At 47.9% G+C, this 16,520-nt stretch overlaps 1 protein-coding gene across 3 annotated transcripts in view; it reads right to left on the bottom strand.

Moving 5' to 3' along the window:
- Positions 1-16,282, bottom strand: part of APBB1 (amyloid beta precursor protein binding family B member 1) — a 1,513,529-nt gene extending 1,497,247 nt beyond the window's left edge. For all 3 annotated transcript variants that reach the window (XM_069640532.1, XM_069640534.1, XM_069640533.1), the window contains exon 1: positions 16,155-16,282. The gene's annotated coding sequence lies outside the window, so the exon portion shown is untranslated. The remainder of the gene's footprint in view (positions 1-16,154) is intronic.
- Between the last annotated feature and the right edge of the window lie 238 nt (positions 16,283-16,520).

The raw sequence follows: 16,520 nt of genomic DNA, 5'->3' as shown, positions 1-16,520 counted from the left end.
CCTGGTGCCACCGGCGCCAGGACGAGGCCCAAAAGGTCCCAGTGGGGACCGGCTGGTGCCTAAGATAACGGTTAGGGGCCTGCTTCCAAGGATGTTGGGTTGTTCCTGACTCCTTGGGAGCAGTGATCATGACAGATCCCCTCCTTTACTATTTTTTCCTCAGAATGGCAATTCTGGGGTTCAGGGATGGGTGACTCCGAACCAGTCTCCAGACCCACCCAGTCTTCATTCAGATCTCTAAAGACCCATTTTTCTTTGGGAGGAATTCCCCAGTCCCTGAAGAAGATCCCCTTCCCCTTCAAACTGGAGGACACCAACTTCCTCCACAAAATGGGCCTTTTTGATGTCTACTTCTCCTGCCCACCCTCTGTTCCCTGGGTTGCAGATTTTCAGGGGCAAGGCTTTTAGTTCCGGTGTGTCCAGGGGCTTTTCACGGGTAATGAAGGAAGCTTCCTCTAGGGCTTTACACCCACCTTCCCCCGTGCCTCCTCCTCGGGAACCGGTGAGTTATCGGGGTTCTCTCCCCATCATTGGGCTGGAGTGCCAGACCCTTGGTTTGCAGGATTCTGAGCCGCCATGTTCATCTGAGGGTTCTGCTGAGCCCTCAATATGTGACCCAGATCCTGTGAGAAATTCTGGACCTGGCGCTCCAGTTGGGACACCTGTTCGGGTGGTACGGGTGTCTTTGTTCATACCTAGGGGGTTCACGGGAAGGGTAACTATCCGGACAATGAGGGGTGGGGGGGAATACGGTAGCAGAATCTCCGATGGCCTGGAGACACTCAATGGCCACACTGAGTCCACCCAGGCCTGCCTGAGCGAACATGATTCCTCTGAGAATACAGAGGGGGGAGGTACCCCTAGAGGAAACACTGGCGAATGGCGAAGTGGAATAGGGTCGAGTTAGCGGGGAGGGTAATGGGGAGGCAGTGGACATTTCTCGATATTGTATATGATGCTTGAAGTTACAAGTTATGCACGGTTGAATTTGTTATTTGTTGACTGGTTGTTGTAAAAGTTAATAAAAATAGTTTTTTTAAACAAAACTATCCTTTCTCCCGGAGAACCCGGGGCATTGGGGATTTTGGTAACCCTCCTGCCTTGGGCTCCCCTCTCCCAGATTGGGTGGTCTGGAATGAAAGAACGGAGGATTCTCCTGCAGGTTGGGGTTTTGTAGATACCGGGGAAAGAAACAACCCAGGTTTTGGGGGGATTTCTGCCCTCCTGAGGGAAGTTAGGAGGGAAGTTTCCTGGGGAGTACTTAACTGCTTGGATCCCCTCTTGGGGTGGGGGAGGCCATACATACCCCAAGATAGGTTGGTTGCCCTTGTACCTGTAATCAGGAGAGTTAGGGGTCCCATTGGTGGGATTACCTGCCTGTCACCTGGTTAGAAGGCCTTCTTTGCCTCTGATTTTGCTGGTTTTGGGTAGGTGCATTTTTAGACTCCATTTCTAGGACCAATATGGGGGCAACCTTCACCTCTGCCACCTTAGCAGCAGCAGGGGTGGTGGTTGGTTTGAGGTTTTTGAGCCGATTTTTATTTTCTGCAGGTTTTTGGACTTCATATCCGGGTAGCCTGCTCTATTACCCAGTCCAGGGATCTTTTATCAAGAAAATCCCTCACCAGTTGGGTCATGATGCATTTTGGGAGCGCATGAAAGTAGGTAGTTATAAACTCTCTGCTATCCGTGCGCACCCTACTGGTGGTTTGTGCAAAGGCGTGTTTTAGCTCCTGCACAAATTCTTGTGGGGCCTGATATTCTCCGCATTGTAAATTGTACGCTGCTTTGCGAGCATCTTGGGGGAATTCTGTGAGCAGAAAAGTGCTTCAAGATGGCCGCCTTGTAGGTGGACCATCTCGAGTGGTTTTGGTCTTCCAGTCCAGCAAAGAAGCTGCAGTTCTCCGGAGAGAAAGTCCAAGTACTCCGGAGAGAACGTCCATTTAGCATAATTGATGCAGTTCTGGCTATCTTTTATGTGAAAAGTGTCCATCATTTGTTCATAGAGTTCCAAATGCTCCCAGACAGAATATTCTGCGTTTTTATGGTACGGTGTTATGAAATTCATAATAGGCTTGATCTGCCTAATGGGGTCTTTCACCATGACTCTTTAGTTTATCTGCCTTTTTTTTTTCCACGTCACCTGGCTCCATTCGCCCTCAGACTCAAAGGCGCTACTGTTTGAGGTCCCTCATGATCATCTAGGCACTCCCTGATTCTGTGACTTGGGGAGGGCTTGCAGAATGGTGGAGCCTAGTGTCTTCTCCCCTGTGGCGCACAGGAGAGTAGTCTTCTGACTCCTCCCTGCTTCCAGGGTTGGCAGAGGATCCCCCCACTGCCCTGATGGGTGTAGCTATTCAGAATGCTCTTTTGGGGCCTCATTTCCTGCTGTGTTTCTGCAACAGAACAGTGGGACAATTTTTGTTGCAGGAGATTCACGTCCTGGAGTTTGCGCGTTCTTTTCCAGAGCAACCTTCTACCTGTGTGCTCCAACAACTTTCCGTATTCTGAGTTCATTTAGTTTCTTGGGGCCCAACTCTCTTTCCTGTAAATCTGTTTTTAGGTTTGCCTACTTCCTGACATAGGGCATCTTGCTCCCGATTTAGGGTGCCCCTCAGTTCAGCCAGAGCATCCTTTTGTTGCTCGATAGCATTTCATTTCTGGTGTGCTCGATTAAATTTTGCTTGGAGGTGGAGTTCTGACTAATTAATTTATTATTCTCCTCTTCCCGTTTGTCAACCTGTTTTTGTAAAGCGATTATCTGCTCTGAACAGGCCCCGTTATATTGTATTTGTTGATTCAGCTTTTGTTGACCCTCTTCCAGAGTCAACCTTTTCCGTACACTACTCTTTCAATGCATCTAATTGGGCCTCTAGGTCAGATTGATTCTGTGATTGTAGAGCCAAGTCCTCTTTCAACTGTTTCATGTAGTTCTCAGCTTAGCTTGGACCTCAGAATCTTGGCTCTTTTGCAATTTTTGTTCTGCTAATTTTAGCTCAGTCTGGATTTGAATTAAAGAGTTCAGATTGATTTTGCGCAAGAGTTCTATTTTCTTCATGCTTTGCCCGCATCACTCCCACATGGAGATACATGTAGGTGTAGGCCGTGATTCTGACAATTTTAATCTGCTCCTCTTTAATTTTCGGAGTCAGGTACAACTCGCTCAAAGCTTGATGTAATAGACCACCGCCCTGTCCTGTGTCCATGGCGGTGACCTGTTGCATCATTTCCTCTAGCCAGACTTTCTCATCTTGCTCTGCCCATTCCCATCTGACAATTTGTGCAGAAGGTGCTTCCTAGCCATGTTGATCTCTACTGTGGCCATTTTCGGAAAGTGTTCTTTCTTTATTAATTTATTTCTATAAGTGTAATCTGTATTCTGTTGCTTTTTGTGTATTTTGGGGTTGATTTAGCTTTAATTGTATACACAGGCATGATACTTTGGGTCTTTGTTTTGGGGAGGCGCTTTCTATGGCGTAACAGTGTTCCAACCACACAAAGTATCACTACCGAGAAGGTAGGCTGTCACGGGTGAATACACAATCCCAATTCCTGGCACAAGCCCCAAATTTGTAAAGGATTCCAATCGGGTGTCACACCCCAGACCAGGACTCTTGCCCTTAGCCTATGACATAGCGCTCAAATAGAATACTTTTCTTTATTTTCTACGAATTCGAATTGAGCTGGCATCCAACCCGTCCCACACCCCCTTTTGCAAATACCCCGGGTCACAATGGACCATGACCCAGGCCAGTGGGTGGTAAAACAATATTTAAAATTCAACGAAAATCACACAGTTTGAATATTGGGCAGCAATCACCAAAGGGGCGATAGTTACAATGTAAACTAAGGAAATACACTTGGTTGACCTTCTACAAGAACATATCCAAAGCACAAATGAAAAGGAGCACTTTTTCTATTCGGGTAGATAGCACCCAAGTTAAGATTTCCGCCTGCTATTCTCCCTCAAATCCCAATTAATCAAATTTTGAGTGGATAGGAAGGAGCAGCAAGGAGTCAGGGATATTAGGCAGTAAACAAATCAAAATCCAAACTTCCCTCACAAAATACGAGGAAGATTTTAAAACCCTTTGCAATTGCAGAAAATGACACTTGGAATTGGTAAATAATTAATTTGCGTGCGGTAGAATAAATGAGATAAATATGACTTATCACAGTATCATGGGTGTAATATCACTAGCAACTACAAGGCAAGGTATCAACAAAGGGCATTCAGCTCAAAAAGCAACTTGAAAGTAAAAACACAGTGCAGCCAAAATCACACGTTGAAAAGTTGCATTTTTCTCTTTTGCAGTTTTAAATGTTTTTTTAAACGGGTGAAATAGAAAGAATCAGAAAGCAGATTTTAGGCTGGGGGTAGATGCACATCACAGGGATAATATAGAAGTGAAAGTGTGACTCTAGCTGAATAACTGAATGTGATTTTCAATGTGGAAGGAGATTCGGTTTTGGGAAAACAATCGCAGTCAACAAAGAAAGTCAGTCTGGAAAGAAAGGACAAGTTTTACTTAGACTAGATTATCAAGACTAGATTGTTAAAGAAAGACATGGTACGCTTCAAGGATAATTTGTAACTTAAGCTTTTCACCCCACATTCAGCTCTATGTGGGTATTACTTAAATTATTCAAAATATGACTATGGGGGGCGTGGCCTGGAGCACTACCGATGAGGCAGCTCAGTTGATCGCCTCTGCGTGGGTCCGCGGCTTTAACTAAAACTTTCTAGTTCCCACTATCCCTGCCGCCGGCGCTTCATAAAATGAGGCAGAAGAACTTCCTCTGCACCCCCGACTGCAACCTGGGAGCCTAACACCCCCTGCATCATAAAAAGTGCAGCGTGGAAAGCTCCCCCGGGGCCCCGCTCCGCAACCAAGATGGCACCCGCAACTGTGAGTCCCCTCCCCCGCAGCCCGCCAGCTTTGTCCTGCCTGCCTGGGTCCAACTCTGGGGGCCGGATCCCCTCTAACGCACACCATCGGTGCGCTGCCATCGCCTGCTCCCTCCCGCCCGCCAGCCACATCTAGCACCCGTGTGGGAGCCGCCCGCACTTCCAGCTGGCCCTGATCACCTGTTCTCGTGGAGCCAGCCCCTGCATCTAAAACTGAAATTCACCAGCCTGAACCTCAGGGGCTTGAACTCCCCCACACCCCCCCCCCGAAGAAAAAATCCATTCTGCAAAGGCTACAAAATGATGGGACCTCAAATCGCTTCCTACAGGAAACACATTTAATCCCAGCGGCCTTTTCTCGCCTACAAAACTCTTCCCTCTTCAATTCTTGGCATCCAACGGAACCAAAAAGGGAGGCACGGCTATTCTTTTTGCAAAAGACTTGAAACCCCAGATCCTGGACTCACTACGGTGCCAGGAGGGTCGCTATATTGCTATCAAATGCATTATATTTGGCCAACTGTATACCCTCATTTCAGCTTATGCTCCGAATGAGCACCAGGAAGGGTTCTATCAAGACCTAGAAGATTCCCTCCTTCCATTCATTGAAGGACAAGTCGTCATCGGGTGAGACTTTAACGGGGTACCGGACCCCCTCAAGGATAGGTCCCACCCCCAACTCGAGGGATCTGAAATTAGCTACAACCCTGCTTCATCTGTTCCGCACGCTTAACATCGTGGACACCTGGAGGGTGCTATCTCCGGAAGAGAAAGACTTCACCTTCTATTTGTACGTGCACTGTACCTTCTCTAGGATCGACCTGCTGCTGGCCTCCCCTCAGATCCTGGCCTTCACAGACGACGTGACGATTGGCCCCGAATCCTCTCGGATCACGCTCCAGTCACGCTAACTCTGTGGTCCCATGACCCAGACCCGCCCCCTCGCCGCCAGTGGAGCCTCTATGACACAATTTTGGGGGACATGACAGTGCGACTCGATCGCTAGAACGATTAAGTATTTCTTTGCGGAAAACCATGATGATAACATCTCCCCGGCTAATACCTGGGACGCCAAGAAAGCAGTGCTTAGAGGGGAACTGATCGCAGAGGGTGCCGCATTCCAAGAAAACAGGCGGCCCGCGCTGTTCTGGAAGCTGAAGCCATTCACAAACGAAAGGGCTGGTCCCCGAAGTCCTACAGGGTTTTACAGATGGCGAGGAGGAGGCTTGAGGTGCACTACGCTGATGCCACAGCGAACCTGCTAACCAGAACCAAACAATGGTATTACGCCCATAACAACAAGGCTAACAAGCTGCTGGTCAATAAGCTGGCTAAGGAGAAGAGCAGAAATACCATCTTGGGCCTTCGCGACTCACAGGGGGTGGTCCGGCACTCGGACCACGAGAAACTACGTCCAGCGGTCGCACACCAGTCAGAGATAATGTCGGCAGTCTCGAGAGATCTGGACGAGCAGCGCTCATTCATTCAAGAAGCGGCCCTCCCGCTCCTGACCTCGACGGCGAAAGAAGAACTTGAAGCGCCTATTAAAAATGAGGAAGTGGAGGTAGCCATTAAAAGCTTGAAGCCTAGAGACCCGGGCCCGGACGGATTCTCCACCCACTTCTAGAAACTCTTCCGGCCCCAATTAGTGGCCCCCTTGACCCGCCTCTTCAACTCATTTGCGGCCAGTGCAACGGTTACCCCAACAATGCAGGAATCCATCACGGTTCTCATTCTCAAGCCTGGAAAGGACCCCCAGGAGAATAGTTCATATAGACCCATCTCCTTGTTGAACTTGGATCCCAATATACACCAAGGTTCAGGCCAATCCCCTTGCACCTATCCTGGCGAGCATCATAGACCCGGATCAAACTGGGTTTATAAACTACAGGTCGACAAAAGACAACATTCGCAGGGCACTGGACCTAATAGAGCTTGCCAGCCGGGACTCCCAACAACTGGCCCTGCTGGCGCTGGACACAACCAAAGCCTTCGACAAGGTGGACTGGTCTTACCTGCGCCTCACTCTTGAGGCCTTCAGCTTTGGCCCGACCTTCATGAAAATGATACTTGTGAACTATCAGGCTCCTAAGACCAGGCTGAGAGTCCACGGCCGCTTATCAGACCCAATCCCCCTTACATGCGGGACGAGACAGGGATGCCCACTATCCCCCCTGCTCTTCTCTTTGGCCATGGAACCGTTGGCCCAGCGAGTTCGCAAAAACGTACGATCAACGCCGCAAAACATAAAATCGCCCTCTATGCAGACGACGTATTGCTAACTATTACGAACATCAAAGCTTCCATGAGGACGGCCCTGACCGAAATCCACTGCTTCAGGAGGGTAGCGGGATTTGCAATTAATTTTCAAAAATTAATGGCTCTCGGAGTAGGTCTGATCCCAGCCAAGAAGGAGGCCCTGGAGAAGCAAAGCCCGTTCCAGTGGAGCACCCAATCGATCCCATACCTGGGGGTGCAGATCCCCGCTCACCCAATGAAAGTCTACCAGGCTAACTTCCCCCCACTCTTCGAAGACCTGGAAAAGGATCTCACCCGTTGGTAGGCACAGGAAATCTCTTTGTTGGGTCGCATCACGACATGCAAGATGAACCTCCTCCCTCGCTTTCTCTACGCCTGCGCCTCTTTCCCAACCTTAATCCCGCTGCCCCCGTACACCGGCTCCAAAGGAAGATGATAGACTTCATCTCGAAGGGCAGGAAAGCACGGATCCCTCGAATAACAATGATGGCCAGCCCGAGACTCTGTGAACTAGGGGTTCCAGAGCCCCGAAAATACCAAATAGCAGCACAGCTGGCCCACCTTCAGGCATGGGGGTTCACCACAGGCCGCCCAAAGGGGGTAGAGATCAAACAATCCCGCCTCCCTCTCCCCCTTCACTTCCTCCTGTTCATTCCCGCCGCCCTACGCAGGAATTGGCCAGGACTATTGACCGCTACGAAACAATCGATAAAGGCATGGGAATGGGCCTGCAGATGGGGAGGTATTCCGGGAGACCCGAGTGCATTATCCCGAATCTTCCTCAACCCAGCTTTTTCCCCCGGGAGCGTACCCAAAGAACTTCCGGAATTGGGTCGCAGGAGGTCTTCAAACGCTGGGGCAGCTCTGGGAAGGGGACACCCCCTAACTTTCGAACGCTGTAAAATGACATTCCAGCTAGCGGAAACAGACAGATTTACCTACGCCCAACTAAGGCACTGGTGCTCCCACCCTCACACCCGAGCAGCGGCAATGCGACCCCTCACCCCACTAGAGCCAACAGTGAATGACCTGCCAGCCCGGGGAAAGATTTCGGTCCTCTATAAACTATTGCAAGAAGACCCCTTTCAGGCTAAGCCCTCCTATATGTCCCAATGGGAGATGGACCTGGGTCACGCCATAGAGGATCACACATGGGTCGACATCTTGACGAGAACGCGCACAGCATCCCGCTGCATCACTTATCGGGAATGCGCCCACAAACTGCTCCTGCGCTGGTACTACCCCCCCTGCGCCTTCACCACTTCCAGCAGGCCCTGGATCCTCACTGCTGGCGTCTCTGCGGCCTCCCAGGATCCTACTTCCACATGTGGTGGACTTGCCCCGGAGTGAAGGAGTTCTGGAGCCCATGATTGGCCACAATAAAGGACGTCACGCAAGTGTCCATTCCACTTACGCCCGAACAGGTCCTCCTGTGGATCCCGCTCCCAGACGCTTACCCGAGATCAGGGAGGAGGGCGACGCTAATATCCCCAATTTCTACTGGCAGCCAAAATTACGGTGGCCTGTACCTGGAAATCCACAGAGGGGCCCCTGATGACCCTCTGCTGGGTTAAGCTCTGGGATATTCTGAAAGCCGAAAAGGTCACAGCAGCTAAAGCGGGACTGCTTCACAGGTTTACCGATATTTGGGCACCTGTGCTAGACTATGACCAGAACTACCCGGCCCTGACATATAAACCACGCCTGATCGCGAGAACCCTCCACTCTATGAGCGATCCCACGCTGCCGGATCAAGCCGAATGTGGCCCGCGAACTACGTCCGCTGGGGAACACAAGGAGCGGGAGGAGGGGATATTGTGACTTACATGATATGGGAAGTTACAAGCTATGTTAATGTATATGCCCTCCTTTGTGCTGATTAATAAAGAAACATTTTTTCTTAAATATGACTATGGATCTATGCAAGACAAAAATGAATGGAAGAATTGCACTAACACTAGAAAATCAAGGACAGGATGCACAGAGAATTCAGACAGTTTGGAACAAGTTACCAGGGTATGGATAGGATTACCTAGAGGGGGAACCAAGACAAGGTTAATGTTAAAGGACATTTGTACCATGCACTATCACCACCGGAGTGGCCCCTTGGCGCTCTGGCAGCTCTGAAATAAAGAGGGGATAGGTATCAAGATATGGTAGGGTAGGCTATGTGTTGTTAGGGGTAGAGTAGGCTATCTGTTGTAAGGGGTATGTGTTAGGTGATGGGGAAATACTCACAATCAGCGCTTAAGTTGGGGATTTGGGACAGCCACCCGGGTTCTGGACTCAAAGGTTCTGGTCACCGCATGGCGGACTCTCCCAGCAAAAGACAGCTGGGCAAAGGTCTGGTCACGGCACAGCGACGCCTCAGCTGGATGGAGCGGGCAAGCAGGCGGCACTGGAGAATCCCAAAGCGGGCTCAGCCACCCTTTCCCCTTTCCCCCTGTAGTTAGTTGGATTTTGTTATGGGGTTTAGTGCTGAAGGGTGGTTCTGCCTGGATAGGAAGGCCTTGATCAACTATCCCTTTTGTAGCAGTGGGGTCTGGAATCTTGCAGAGTGAAGGTGGAATATCTGGATACGCAGGCGCTGGACAATTTAGAAGAGTGTGTGTCCCCTGCCCCTCCTGTGATATTCCCCCCCTTATTTATAATACTGGTGTTTATTGTTGGGCAGAACTAAGCTAGGCCTACCCCTCGGAACCGGACAGGTCAGCCCATGTTGGTCACCTCCTCAAGGAGGGGACGCAAGTTTATGGAGTTGTGTTTTTATGAGGTGCAAAGCCATCCTACAGTCATTTTTGTCAAAAATCTATGTAGACCTAAATCACTCCTTTTTACAGTTGTGACACTTTTGCAAATTACATAGGCAGATTGCATATTTCAGACAGAACATGGTAGTCCAACTCCCAAGTTTGTAGGACTTTGTTTTGCCTAATACTTTTTCGTGCTTATTAGTGGGAACCGCTTCACCCAACATCCCACAATTTTAGGTATGTGTACATATCATCACAGAGCATATTTCCATTAATTTTTAACGTTCCACCATATGTACTTTTCCCTTGATTCACATTTTCCTGGCGCTTCCGTCCCATACATGCTATGGAGAGCCACGATATCTTGTTTTAAAGCCACCAAAATTACCATTAAATTGTAAACCTTTTACATTACTATGTTGCCCGGTTATAGAAATAACAGTCTTACAGTTTATTAACAAAAACAGTCTTAAGCCCAATGGGCTGGCCCTTTGTCCTCCAAATATGGTCATGCCTTTCCAGGCTACCACCAAATGTCAGTTTAGCGCAGAGCTGCCATGGAGTTTCTCCGTTTGAGTGAATGGTAGGGGTCACTTCCAAAAGTAACACGTAGGTATCCCAGAATCTATTGTCTCAAGCTGGAGCACAGACACAAGTCTGACGAGCGTGTGAGATGCATCCTCTTGTCCATTCAAAGTTTCCAAGGGCAGAAAATAACACGTAGGTGTCCGAGAAATTAATTGTTGCTCCTTTTGGGAGGAGGCAACTCCTGTTACCAGCACACAATTGTGCTTTGAGTCCATGCAGGAAACATGTTTGGCTGGTTCCCCCAGTACAGCTAATGCATTTATTTACTTATTTAGTTTTCCTGAGCCCTAAAGGCCAGGCTGTAAGAATAAACATCATATTATATTTTAACCAAACCCCCTTACATAAAACAGATATTTTTCTTGTTTGCAAAAGCCCATTTTGACCCATAGTGAATTCTGTTGAGATGTCCCTTTCAAATTCGGTTTTCTCTTCCCTCTGGATTCCAAACATTGTTTCAGCCCTAGTCAGTTTCTCTTACACAGCAATCTGTTCAAGGCACAGGTCCACTGAAATTGACATATGCACAGAGAGCTAGGGTTTCTTTTGAAGCGTTAATTTTTGACTTAGCAAAAGTCAAGCATTTTTCCGTACAGCGGAGGGTAGAGTTTCTGGTGATTTCCCAGATCATGCCTGACATTCAGTGAGAGATGCTTTCTTTTGCTAAGCACAACTGGAATATGGCTGGGCATAGTTGTGCCGTACTGGATCAGAACTGTATATTGATTAACAGATGAAAAGAGCATCAGAGCGCCATCATTTTAAATGTAAAATATTTCCTTTTTTAAAGGGAAATTTTTAGCTAGCAGCAAAGCAGTGCTGCTTTTCGATTCTCTTTGGTGCGCATAAGGAAACACACTGGCAGCCTTTCTCGGTATGTTCCCTGTTCCATCTTGCCCAATAGGTGCTTGGCAAGACAGCGCAACCATCATTTTGTAGCTGCAAAACACAGTTTTGATGCGAGGCAGTGGTGCTCAAAGGAGCCAGTGCGGCCATACTGCTGGTAACTGCTGAAGTACAGCTTGGAGATGGAGGGGAATTCTTCTAAGTGGGTAAATGTATCCAACAAGATCTACACGCATCCGACGAGATCAGAATCTAAATCTCTCAGGGCAAGGTATGGTGGTTAAGATCTCAGAGAACATAAAAGTAATATAACAAAAGCACCTAAGGAGACATCTTTGGCAAAATGCGTTACCCCTAAAACAAGCAATCCAAAGTTTCTCAAAACATCCAGAATCGCCCTACCTTACGACAGGACTAACAAATGGTCAAACAGTGCTGATTCAAGCAGGGAGACTGATGCAGGATCTCCAAAGCAGGTTCAGTATTGCGAGTCCGACCAGAACATTTAGACATCTAACATACCGAGAGCAAGGAATCCAGTGACTTATTATAAAACAAGCTGGAAAAGACCACAAGGGTTATTGGGGAGAGGGATCCTGTTTAAATGTTTGAAAATTAACGTAGATAAACGTAAAGTCATGCATTTATGACTTAAATCATAAAGTACTCAATTGATAAAGTTGAAGAAATAGGGATGGATCGGGTTCAACACTGGACAAGGGGCTAGGCAGACTGCACTTTTGTGATTCAGAAGTAAAAAACACTTAAGTGGGTAGCATTAAAAATGGATACAAAAAATTAAGTCAGATACAATAAAAACTAGAACCGCGACTATGAGTCTATGGCAAATGGCGGAAAGCTCCTAAATAACCATGGTCATTGTTAACATGGATTCTCATAAAGTGCACGATTATCATTGATGCGGATTCCTGACACGGACTGCTGGATAGTAGAATTTGGCAGGTACTAATTAGTGTGCAGACAGAGTTTATGCCTAAATAATAGGTGCTTCATCCATTTAGAGCAAGGAGGCAACTTGTCCCGGGTGACACTGCAAGTCAAAACCTAGCACGGAGCAGAAAGGTCTAACAAAAATATAGTACTACCGATAGTTTTTTTTTAAAAATGAACTAGAACAAAGCAAGGTTTTCAATACCTACTTCACAGTGCCGATCAGCTAGGATTTTATGGCGATTGTGGCAAACACTTGCGACGGGTACAATAATATAGCCACAAGCAGTCTTGGATCATCCATGATTGATCAGTACTGACTGTGCCCCTACCTGGTCTCCAACTCCAGGATCACGATGAAGCAACTACGTTGCATGCCGAGAATTATCAGAGAAGAGACATTGGGCCTCATTACGAGTCCGGCGGTAAAACCGCCTGGTTACCGCCGGACTCGTATTACCATTCCGCCTCCGTGATTCCTGGAATTAACGGGGCATTACAAACCCGGTTTTCCGGGAATCACGGAGGCGGAATGGTGTTATTCCCCATTCCCATTGAGTCCTATAGGACTCAATGGGAATGTGGATCATGGAAACACCGGCAGCATCTCGTAATGCTGCTGGTGTTTCATCGTCCGCCTGCAGGCGGGGGTTGTTAAACCCGCCAGGTCAAACCTGGGGGGAACATCACCTCCCGCCTGCAGGAGTCGGGATACGGCGGTCCGGAAACAACGGTGGTGGCGGGTTTACCGCCACCGTTATTTCCGGACCGTCTGATTTGTAATGAGGCCCATTGTCTGTATAAATTGCAGAGAATGATCCTGCAATTACCTTACTCAAGCAGGTAAGCAGAGATGGGAAAATTAGAAATGCTGTGGAAGTTTCTCATGTTCTTTATGGTCAATGACGTTTTTTCAAAAGGCAAGTCGATCAACCTTCAATTAACAAGCACATAGTGCTCCTGTATCAAACAATCTGACAAGAACTGGTACAGGGTTCCCACAAAAAACAAATAAACGCCACTATCTCATCCACGGCATATACTAATAAAATCATTAATGCCTGCAAGCCATTTCTCTCAACCACCAGTTGCCTCACACTATCTAGAGCATTGATACTGTCCTGACTAGACTACTGTAATACACTCTTCCTGGGCTCCACTAATCACAATCTGAACAGACTCCAGGTCTTACAGAATAATGCCCTTAGATGTGCCCTTAACCTTCCTCGCAAGGCCCACATCTCTACCATCAGTAAAGAAGTGCACTGGCTCCCTATCCGGGATAGAATCAAACTAAGATCGCTCATCATTACACACAAATGCCTCTCACTGACTGCCCCACGATACCTATCTGACAAATTTTCCAGACACAGTACATCCAGACCTACTAGAACCCCTTACATGTCCAACTGAGCATTCCAAAATTCAATCTGAAAACAGCAGGTGGATCTAGTTTCCCTGTGCTAGCAGCGAAATGCTGGAACGCGCTCCCTATGACAATCGGGACCGAAGAATCATTCTGGACATTCAGAGATAAGGTGAAAACTTGGGTCTCATTGCAGTAAGAAAACAATTCCTACATACAAATTACTCTACAAAGTACATTACATGTAACTGTGTTGCGGACCACATTATAACCTGGTCCTCTTGCTACCTACTATATTATCCTCCTATGTACTTCGCATGTACAACCTTTCTGTAACTTTTGTTGCTCCTCAAGTCTAATGCGCCCAGTTACCCTAGGGTTTGGCTGCGCTATATAAATAAACAAACTAAATTAAACTTACTCTAGATCAATCAAGGTCATATCGTGTGAATTAGTTAACTATGCATGCTGTCAACCTCCCAACACATCACATGTCCCATTATCCTATTAAGATAGCGTTGTGGAACACGTCAATATGCTGCTTTTCCACCACCCAAGCACAAGGTGTTTATCCCTTCCTGGATGCCCTGAGCAAACACCTGAGAGGAAAACCACGTTTGGCCACCAGGCAACGCCCAGAGTGCATGCATTCTCTTTGAGTATCTAGGTTTTCCAGCTAACAAACCACCTGGCAAAACAAGGACTCCCCTAACAAATAATATTTAATATGAGGACCATGATCTCAAATATGAGTTTACCCAATGCATATGCTGCTTGTAAGGCCATGACCGAACTCAGGGAGCGGTAGACTCGGGGCAATCCAACCAATCATAAACATTAAACCATGATACAGACGGGGGAAACGTTTCTAATACTACACAAAAAAACAGATAGTGTCCTAACCAAGTTTTATCCATAACCTTCAATATCAAAAAACAAAACTACAACCCCTTTCTGTTCCCCTAACCTTTAAAGCCAGGTACTCAAGTACTGGAGATTAACCATAAACCACAAAGATTGATAATGATGTGGATCCAGTTATTTTTTAACTATGAGTACTTGTCAGTAACCACACCTGGGACTATGCATGCCAGGATCCTGGAACTTGCTACCCTCTACAAAATGAGTACTACACTTAATGCTGCAGATACGATTTAAAGTGGGAGAATTTCACTCCCAATAATTTTATTAAGTTAAGAGAAAAAAACGTTTAGGGAGTCACATTCCCAACAATGGGAGTATTTTATGAGGGAGTAAGAATATGTTTTAACTGTAAAACAATCATTGTGAAATACATATTTATTTGCACCTAGTCATTCATACACATTAAGACACGTTTTCCTTTTCTGGTCAGGCAGAATAATAGTCCAACCATATCCATAGAGCTGTGGGGGTGAAAGCAGGACAGGCTCCTTTCTATGTGTCCGTAGCCTATTTTGGAAGTATTCTCCTATTTTTAAGGTGTAAAAGTGGCTGCTACCGCACTCATCTGTAAGGCTGACTAAACAATAGACGCTCAATTGGTCAAGGCCCTGTACTACCAATGGGTGGGCTTTAATTTACAAATGTAAAATGTATTTCCATGCTAAAATCATGAGCAGGCCACTGTGCTCTAAATCCGCAATGCTCCCAGCAATGCACTCAATGTCTTAAGAAGCCCTCTGCACTGCTGGCTTCATCATGCCAGGGACAAACGCTGAACCAACCTCGATCCCAATATTACACCCTCCCACTTCAGAGCACCACACAACTTTCAACCTCAAAAAGTACCCTGTAACACCATCCATTCTCATGCTAGGATGACCCGCAACCCAACGCAGTGCTCCCCCTCCCCCGTAATCTTAAGCAGTACCTCCACCTCAGACCACACAACGTTTACCCTCACCCAGTAGTAACCAGTCACACCATCCAATATCATGCTTCGATGACCTACAACCAAATGCAGTGCCCCCCCCCCCCCAAAGTAATCTTAACCAGTACCTCGACATCAAATCACACAACGTTTACCCTGGCCTGGTAGTAACCAGTCACACCATCATAATCTCATGCTTTGATGATTAGCCCCACCATAACGTTAACCTGTGTCTTTTCCATTCCACCATTTCATCCAATGCCCTTCAGCCTCAATCTTATCTGGGATAATGAAGTTCCATCCCACACCTGCCCTCCCTCCCTCCCTCCTCTAAAAGTGAACTTCCTTCCCACATTCCATGCAACCCCTCCTACGCCCACAAGTGCAACACCAACCCCGCCGTCCACATCAGCCTGTCACCTCGACCCTCCCAATCTCCCCCTAAAGGCCCTGACCGCAAAGCGTGAACCACCCACCCCCGTTATCTTCCACAATTGCACCGCAGCTCCCGCTGCTGCCATTGTCTGTCCAGCAGTGCGCCCACCTACCGGAGCTCGGCCTGACGCCTCGCACATACCCCCCCACCCCCTCCAGGGCGCGGAGACCCGGCACGCCCTGCTCCCCCGTTACCTGCGCTGCTCATCCGGGTACTCTGCGGCTATGGCTGGAATAACGGTAGGTAGTGGCTCCCATCACAGGAAGCGCGAGCTGACAGAGACGCGTCACGTGACGGGCGCCGACCACACATGCGCGGCTCCAGGCTACCTCGCCCCGCCCCCTCCGCTGAGAGTATCTTCTCTGTGGGCGGAAGTAAGCGTGCGGTCCTTTCACTCCAATTGGTGGAACGCGGTGCAGGGGGCGGGCCGTGGAGCATCAAAACAGTAGATCGTTAATTAGCGTGACTGACAGAACGGCCACGGAGGTGTTGGCGCAGGTAGCATGAACCGCTTTCATATTTACTATCAGAACGATTCTCCAGGACGGCCTCCCCCAGGA

The sequence above is a fragment of the Ambystoma mexicanum genome, chromosome 7q, assembly GCF_040938575.1.
Source record: "Ambystoma mexicanum isolate Mex_15411 chromosome 7q, UKY_AmexF1_1, whole genome shotgun sequence".
Lineage (NCBI taxonomy): Eukaryota > Metazoa > Chordata > Amphibia > Caudata > Ambystomatidae > Ambystoma > Ambystoma mexicanum.
This window is presented reverse-complemented; position numbering and strand designations above follow the sequence as displayed.